Source organism: Rutidosis leptorrhynchoides, chromosome 11, assembly GCF_046630445.1.
Source record: "Rutidosis leptorrhynchoides isolate AG116_Rl617_1_P2 chromosome 11, CSIRO_AGI_Rlap_v1, whole genome shotgun sequence".
NCBI classification, from domain to species: Eukaryota; Viridiplantae; Streptophyta; class Magnoliopsida; order Asterales; family Asteraceae; genus Rutidosis; species Rutidosis leptorrhynchoides.
The window spans coordinates 385,034,319-385,043,777 of NC_092343.1; positions in this window are offsets into that span (position 1 = coordinate 385,034,319).

The following is a 9,459-nucleotide window of genomic DNA, read 5'->3' on the forward strand; positions in this document are numbered from 1 at the left end:
TTATACTAAATAAACTAAATAATACAAATTAAATAATAAAAACTAAACTAAATAATAAATTAATTATAACCTAATTAGGGTCTTATAATAATAATAATTAAATATACTCCGTAATTAATGCTGAATTAGGTCAAATCCTGGCGTGTCAGGTACCCTCATGCGATCGCATGAGTTTTTACCTTCGGGCGCATGCGATCGCATGGGCTAGGTTTTCGGGCCAGTAAATGGGCTGCTACAGTACGGGCCGAGTAGATTTCTTTTATATTTTTTTTTTATGTTTTTCTGTTTTAAATTTCTGTTTTAAATAAATACAAAATATTTAAATAAAATTTATATTTTTACAAACTTAAAAATAAAAATAAAGAAACATTATAACACTTAAATATTTAACAAACTATTAAAAATATATAATTTTTTGTTTTTCTTTTTATATTTTTGAATATATTATTTAAAACGTATTTTTACAAATGCGAATTTTTATAAAAGTAAACTTAAAAATTAATAAAAATCTTTTTTTTATATAGCGTTGCGCTTCCGGCGTTTAAGCAGAATTGTCCCCGGCAGCGGCGCCAAAAATACTTGATGTGTGCGAGGTGTACTAGGAAATAGTATTATTTTTACAACGAAATACTATTAAATACGATACAATTTTACACAAGATATTTATTTATTTATAGAATGAATATACCTAAACCTTGCTACAACACTTATAGGCAGTGTACCTAATCGTACAGTAGTGTAGTTTTTAGTAAGTCCGGTTCGTCCACAGGGAACTCTTAAACAAGCTTAACGCTATATTAGTTTTAAATTTATAAAAATACAAATATATATATATAAGTGATATTATCATTATAAAAGGGGGTTTTTACCGTTTAATGACCGGTTTGTCGATTTTAAAACTTTAGTCGCAGTTAAAACCTAATGTAAAATATTAAATAAATAAAAAGACTTAATTTAAAGCGTAAAATAAATAACGATAATGAAATTGCGATAAATAAAAGTGCGATAATTAAAAATTACGATAATTAAAAGTGCAATTAAATATAATGACAATAAATAAAAGTGCGATAATTAGAAGTGCAATTAAATATGAAAATAAAGGAATTATGCTTATTTAAACTTCCGTAATCATGATGTTTGACGTGTTGATTTTTAGTTTATTCCCATGGGTTAATTGTTCTTTGTCCTGGATTATTCAATATGTCCATATGGATTTGTCCATAATAGTCCATCAGTCATAATCATAAAATGCGGAAGTGTTCGTCAAATTATTCTTATTCCCGAAGTCAAATATTCCAACTAATTGGGGATTCGAATTGTAACAAGGTTTTAATACTTTGTTTAATGAATACATTAGGTTATCGACTACGTGTAAACCAAGGTTTTACTACTTTGTTAACAATTACACCAATTACCCTTGAATGTAATCCACCCCTGTTTCAACAAGTCTATTAACTATTAATCCAGTTCCTTGTCCGGTAAAATGAACAATTATTGGTATTTATAGATATCCCGCCCACCGTGCCCAGTCAAGCGTAGTTGGTTATATATAAATACGTCAAATTATAAGTCTATATATTAATTTAACGAGGTATCGTTTAGTTAATATAAAACCCATTAATAGCCCATAGTCTAATTTCCACAAGTGTCGTTCTTTTGTCCAAACCCCAATTATGGTACAAAGCCCAATTACCCAATTTTAATATTTAGTCTAATATCATGATTACTTCAGCATTAAATAAGCATAATAATAACTTAGCTACGAGACATTAATTTAAAAATAACATTAACCATAACTTACAGTGATTAAAAATAGCGTAGCGTTACACGGACAGAGTTCCGACTTACAAGACCTTAAAACATTCGACTAACCCAACCTTATTATTATCACTAACTTAAAATTAAAATTACAAATTGAGATTACTAATTGGAGTGATACTTGGTACATTAGATAAGAGAACGAAATTAGAAAAAGGTGTGTTTTTTTATGTCCAAAACATGCGAGATTTATAGGTGAGGCCTGTCCCAGCTTGCCATGCGATCGCATGGGATTTCTTCCTCCAGGCCATGCGATAGCATGGCCGTCGGTTCCAGCTGTCTTTCAGCTTTGCAACAGTATAGCCGTCGGATTTTTATAATGTATAATATATATATAATTTTATTATAATTATATATATATTATATTATATTTATAGGCATAGTTGACTTGTAATTTTCAGCCCGTTGCGTCGAGCGTTGAGAGTTGACTTTGGTCCCGGTTCCGGATTTTTGAATGTCCTTGCGTACAATTTAATATCTTGTATTTTGCGTTTTTCTTCTTGTACTCTTGTAATTTTGAGACGTTTCTTATCAATAATTGGAACCACTTTGGTTGTACTTTGTACTTTTGAGCTTTTTGGTCATTTGCGTCTTCAATTCGTCGAATCTGTCATTTGTCTTCATCTTTTATTATTTAAACGAATATCACTTGTAAATAGAACAATTGCAACTAAAAGCTTGTCTTTCTTGAGGGATAATGGTATGAAATATATGTTCGTTTTTATTATTATCAGGATGATACTATTCTTAATTATACCGTGTCTTTATATTGCTATTCGTATTAATATCCACGGTTTGTAATCTCCTTGTTGTTATTGGGCTTTATATTTTATCTTATATTTCGAAGTCCTTGCTTATGTTTTCTATAATCATTGTCATCCCAAGATAATACTCCCCCTATTTGCTGCGATTTATACTCCAATTTCTATTTCGGAGCTTTGTCCCTTCGTTTCTTCTTCTTGTGATTTGGCATCTCTTGTAATGGTCCACAATTCGTAGATATAAGTTTCCAAATGAACATTGTTAATGTCCTAAAGAAACGGTAATAGCACAATTTGACTTGTCAAATTACCAGAATTCAAGGAAAGATAGGACTATCAAGAAAAATATGTTCTTGATATATTTATAGATTAGACAGAACGTAAGAGTCGTGTAACATGGCACATGATGACGTTATGATCTGTGAATCATCACATTCCATTTAGAAACTTAGCATGACTTACTGTAATATAATCACGTTGATCAAGTGTCATTATATTATACTAACTCATGCTTCAGTTCTCAACACTACTTCAATAACGTTCATATTTTAAGCTCGAAAGTTTACAGAATATAGAAACTAACAGTTTCTATATGATGTAACACTGATAGCACTAAGAGGTTAATGATTTCAGATAAGAATAATTATGAAAATATCTTCAGAAATATGGAGGATATTTATAATGAAAGATACGATGATATCTTGGAATTTCTAATATCGAAGGATGGTGAAGAAAATTTGTCCACAAGAGTTTGGAGTCAGAAGCAAGGTATTCGCTAAAGATTTCATCAGAAACAGAATCATCAGGATTCTTAATGTATAAGTTTAGTCCTTGTGATTTGTTCAGAGACTCCTTCGTAGTTTGCTCAATGAGTTTTTCAGTTTCAAACTTTTTCTGAGCTTTGCCAACATACAATTCTTTATCATCAACTTTTGGCTGTTGAGGTCGTTTTCATTCAACTTTTCAAAATTCAAAGCATTAATTCGTAGACTGGGTGCTTTTCAGAATTTTAGAATGGAAGATCATAATTCTAAGAGATAAAGGTTATATGTATACATATAACTGTTGATATAGAAACGTTGCGAGATTTGAAATACTGATTGTTGATTCCCGGTAATTGGTATGGCAATTATCGTTACAGAACGCGGATGAGTATATGATAGGGTATTAATGAATAAATATAGTGATTTATCGAAGTGAATTTCGCCAAAGAGTAGTGAAGTTGCTGGTACGTTTACTGTTAATGTGGTGGGATTTAAACAGTTCCCCGGTAACGAAGGCGAAAAGACAACGTATATATCAAGGTTATAATAGGGTTGTTTCGAACGAAAAGTCGAAGTTGACTTGCTGGAGCTGTGACAAAACTGACTATTGTGAAAAAGAGTTGCAAAGTTATTTTCGGTAATAACAACGCCAAAGAAGTTAGCACACATACGTGTTAAACGTTTACTCAAGTTCCGAATGTTTTTAGGTGCATAACTATATGCATCGATCTTTTCTTCCGTAGTTGAAGTGCGGTTGGTTCATCCTCTCGATTGAGGTGTTTTCAAGTATTATGAAAGGTTTGAATCGCAAATTGTAATCGTCAAGATACAAATGAGGTTTAGGATGAAATCAAGTGGCAAACTTGAAGAAATGTTTAGTTTCATATGTTATAATCTATATTTTAATTCATTTTAATTGTCCAATGTTTTTAGTCCATAGTTAACAGTCCAATAATTCATATATAGTTTAATATATAATATTCGAATTAATTAATACATATCGTGACCCGTGTACATGTCTCAGACTCGATCACAACTCAAAGTATATATATTATTTGAGAATCAACCTCAACCCTGTATAGAGAACTCGATCATTACTGCATATACAGTGTCTATGGTTATTCCAAATAATATATATATATATATATATATATATATATATATATATATATATATATATATATATATATATATATATATATATATATATATATATATATATATATATATATATATATATATATATATATATGCGTCGATATGAAATGTCAAAACCTTGTATACGTGTCCCGATATTTAAAGTGCATAAAATAAATACAGAAATTAAATGACGATAAATAAAATTGCGAGAATTAAAATTGCGATAAATTAAATTGCGATAATTAAATTGTGATAAATAAATTGTGATAATTAAAATGTAATACGGAATTAACAGTTAGCTAGGAACAGTTAGCTAGGATTTAGTTATCGTGGATTCTTAACCAAATTTCTCATAGTTAATTTGTTTGTTTCTAACAAATTTTATTTTGTCTAACGTTTTCTTCATTGTGCCACTTGTTGGATTCGGATAGATCAAAATCCAAATATGAAATTGAATGGAAATGGTTATTCTGCAGTAAACGAATACGTATATCTGTGAATGTAAGTAGGATAGTAAATGACTGTTGAATCGAATTCGAAGAATGTACAATGTAACTTATTAATGTGAAATCTTAAATATTCCTCGGGTATTACCTACCCGTTAAAATATTTTTACCATTAATAGTTTGTACAAAAGAATTTTTAATTACAATCTTTATGAAAATATACTTACAGATATATTTTCTTCAGATGTAATCATAGATTCAATGAGTTAATATAATATTAATCTCAGTTGATTTATCGTTAGATCTAGATTACATAATCTCCAAAACATTAGAGATTACATAATCGCCATGCTCAGTAAAGATAATTGATATAGAACGATTCGTAGAACGAAAAAAAATAATCGATGTAGAACAAGATATAGAACGAAGATTATACTCGAGGTATAGAATGAGATGTTGAGGCATGAATTGTTGATGGTATTGGTGCTGTTACTGATGGTACTGTTGGTGCTGGTGACGTTGCTGAAGCTGGTAAGTTTTGCACCAGGTTCTCTAAATTGATTACTCGAGCGCGAAGCTCGTTGACTTCTTCTATTACACCGGGATGATTGTCGGTCGGAACGAGCGGATAAATAAAATCTAAAATTTGATGTAATATATAATCGTGACGAGATACTCTGGAAAGGAGAGAGAAAATGGTGTTTCGGATTGGTTCGCCGATAAGTGCTTCAGGTTCATCGCCAAGAGGGGAAGTTGGTTGGTGGAAAGGATTGCCTTCTTCTCGTCTCTATCGGTTAAGTCAACTACGAACCCATCAGATGAATTGGTTGATTCATCCTGGTGACACTGCTTTTGGAGCTTAGGTGAAACTCCATATCGAAATAGATGTCGGAATAACTATCGAAATAGCTATCGAAATCTAAGGGACTCGAACTGGCTGAGGGATTCATCTCGTACGATCAGATGAAGGATTTTCGATAAGAAATAGATTATAGGATGTAGATTAGTACCCGGCAATACATTATTTACATATGCATATATAATACTAAAATTCCATAAGTTACGGAGGAATCTACGGAAGCTGTCAGGTAAAGGTAGCAATAACAGATATGCTAAGATATGAATTTATCTATACACTGTCTATGCAATAGAGGCAGTAAGACGTGTATAGACTTTAAGGATGATAAGCAATTAATTTTCGACACTAAATGATAAGCAAAACTTTTGACATGCAGACACGGTCAAAGTCCAGAATCACTAATGCATCCTAACGACTATCAGTTAGAATCACTAATGCAAGACCTGGTTTGCTAAGACCACCGCTTTGATACCAACTTTCATGACCCGTCCTAATCCATCTGGACGAATACATTACATTTGGTTACATCGCGAGGTACTTAACCTCTATATGATACATTTTATAAACATTGCATTCGTTTTTAAAATACAAACTTTCATTACATCGAAAGTTGACAACATACATACTATTTCATAATATATCCAACTATAATTGACTTACTATTAATCTTGATGAACTCGATGACTCGAATGCAACGTCTTTTGAAAAATGTCATGAATGACTCCAATTAATATCTCTGAAATGAGCAAATGCACAGCGGAAGATTTCTTTCATACCTGAGAATAAACATGCTTTAAAGTGTCAACCAAAAGGTTGGCTAGTTCATTAGTTTATCATAAATAATTATTTCATAATTTTAACAGACCACAAGATTTCATATTTCCTATTCTCATAAATATACGTCCCATGCATAGAGACAAAAATATCATTCATATGGATTGAACACCTGGTAACGGACATTAACAAGATGCATATAAGAATATCCCCTATCATTCCGGGAAATCCTTCGGACATGATAAAAACAACATCGAAGTACTAAAGCATCCTGTACTTTGGATGGGGTTCGTCGGGCCCATAGATCTATCTTTAGGATTCGCGTCAATTAGTAGATCGGTTTACTAATTCTTAGATTACCAAGTAAAAAGGGGCATATTCGGCTTCGATCATTCAACCATATAATGTAGTTTCGATTACTTGTGTCTATTTCGTAAAACATTTATAAAAATTGCGCATGTATTCTCAGCCCAAAAATATAAAGGGTAAAAAGGCAAATGAAACTCACCTAATGTATTTTGTAGTAAAAATACATATGACTATATTGGACAATGCAGGGTTGGCCTCGGATTCACGAACCTATATCATTTGTATATTTATTAATATACATAATCATAATCGATCAAATTTATATGTATATAACTTTATTAGTTATATTATTTTTTTATATTATATATATATATATATATATATATATATATATATATATATATATGTGTGTGTGTGTGTGTGTGTGTGTGTGTGTGTGTGTGTTTTATATTTTCATTTTGTATATAAAATATTAGTTTCGTTATGTTATATGTATCATATATTTTATATGTATATATTTTATTTGTTCGTTAAAATAGTAATTATATTAATACTAAAATAGTATTAGTAGTAATTAAAATAATGATAATGATAATACTAGTGTTAATAATAATGATAATAATATTATTGATCTTATTAGTAATATTTAATGATAATTTTAAATGACAAATCTTATAATAATGATAATAACAGTAGTTTTTAGTAAAATGAAAAGTTTAATTGTAATGATAATGAAAATAATAATTTTGATAATAATACATAATACTTAATAATAATAACTATTATAACGATCTTATTACTAATGATAATCTTAATAATAATACTTTTGTTAATATTAAATACAATCATTCTACTATAATACTAATACTAATATAAATGATAATAATAATAGTTTGTATTATTCTCGTAATAACAATAATAATAATAATCATATTCGTAATCGAAATCATAATTTTACTTGTATTCGTATAATTATATTCAACTTTTATAATTTTTATCATATTATCTTTTATTATACAATTACATCATTAACATGTTTCATATCTCTGAATCATAATAATAATATAATACTAGCAATGATTATACAATGATAATAATACTAATAATAATAATAATAATAATAATAATAATAATAATAATAATAATAATAATAATAATAATAATAATAATAATAATAATAATAATAATAATAATAATAATAATAATATTAGTTATGATAATACTAATAAATTTTTAATGATAATACTAGTAATAATAAGGAAAATAATATAAATTACATTAGTAATAATAATAATTATGTCATTAACATTAGTAATAATAATAGTTATCATCATAATATCAATAATTAATAATAACACTAACCATAATAATAATAATAATAATAATAATAATAATAATAATAATAATAATAATAATAATAATAATAATAATAATAATAATAATAATAATAATAATAATAATAATAATAATCATAATAATAATAATCATAATAATTAATAATCACAATAATAAAAATAAAAAAATTGTATATACCCTTTAGAGCTTTGTGTAAAAAAAAATATCCACGACGAGACTCGAACCCGCGACCTCCCGCTTCTCGCTAACACTCCTAACCATCTGGGTTGTGCCCGTTTTCTGAATTAAAACAGATCCTATATATGTTTAACCTATTTGTTTTTCTGCTTCATCGTCATCTTCATCACCAATTTTTAATCGACATGAATTCATTCACAAACGTATAAACAAGTTTAAAGTTGGATTCAAGTCTATTAATTTGAAGTTATACAACCCTCAATGATTTCCAAATTAATAGCTATCCTAAAAAATAAAAATAAAATAAAACAGTCGCTGTTTATGAAAAAAAAACAATGAAGAACAAAAAATCAATTTTGATTTCCAGAGGGTTTTAGACAATAATTTCAACATGAAAAAGGTTTAAAATCATCATTAGAAACATTCCGAGTTGTTAATTTAATTTGAAATATCAAAATGAATTCGAATTTTGCTAAGAAAGATTCGTTTGACTTTTGAAACTTTAACTTTGACCCTAAAATTTGTCTTTGATTCTTCAAATTAAAATATGAAATTCTACAGAAAGAATCACGACCTTAATTAGATTGCTTCTGCATTTTTAGTTTGTTGAAATTTGATACGAACTCGAGATTTTGATTTGAATGTTAAAACAGAGGTATAGAGCTGAAAATAAATAAATAAATAAATAAATAAATAAATAAATAAATAAATAAATAAATAAATAAGTACTTTTGTTTAATCTTTGATTTTTCGGAAACAGAGATATTGTGTAAATGATAATGATGTTGGGAGGTTGAATGAATTGCCTAACAATGAAACAAATCGATTTCTGTACAAGTTGTGGTATCGACAGAATCTTCACTCAGACAAGTAGAAGAAACAAAAAAAATAAAAAGCAGATTGTGACATATAGCAGAATCGTACAATTTAGGATCCAGATATCTATCAGATTCGACAGAAAGCAAATTAGTTCGACAAATTAAACAGTCTGATAGTGAGTTGAAACTAAAAACATATTTAACTGTAATTATATATGAATGTACGGTTTTTATATA